Here is a 329-nt window from a genome sequence, read left to right as displayed (position 1 = left end):
TGTGTTGCTTTGAGGGCCTGATAAGCCTTCCTCTTTTTCAGGAGATTTTCTGGAACCAACGGGATTTTTTTTCTTGGCTCTTCCTCTGCCATCTTTCCAACGCTGCGGCTACTGAGACATGAATTCTTCTGCATCCTTGCTCATTGTCCAGCTCTCAGAAGCAAATCACACAACCCTGCTTGCTGAAACCGAGGAGGACTTAAAGTGTTTGCTACAGAAGATCAAGGACTGCAGCCTTCATTACTGATTGCAGCTCAACATTAAGAAAACAAAGATCCTCACCTCTGGGCCAATAGATAGCATCCTGATGTTGCTGTTGTTGGGTGCCA

Source organism: Elephantulus edwardii, unplaced genomic scaffold (assembly GCF_000299155.1).
Source record: "Elephantulus edwardii isolate Elephantulus edwardi_28Jun2011 unplaced genomic scaffold, EleEdw1.0 scaffold00289, whole genome shotgun sequence".
Taxonomy (NCBI): Eukaryota; Metazoa; Chordata; class Mammalia; order Macroscelidea; family Macroscelididae; genus Elephantulus; species Elephantulus edwardii.
Note: the sequence above shows the minus strand (reverse complement) of the source record.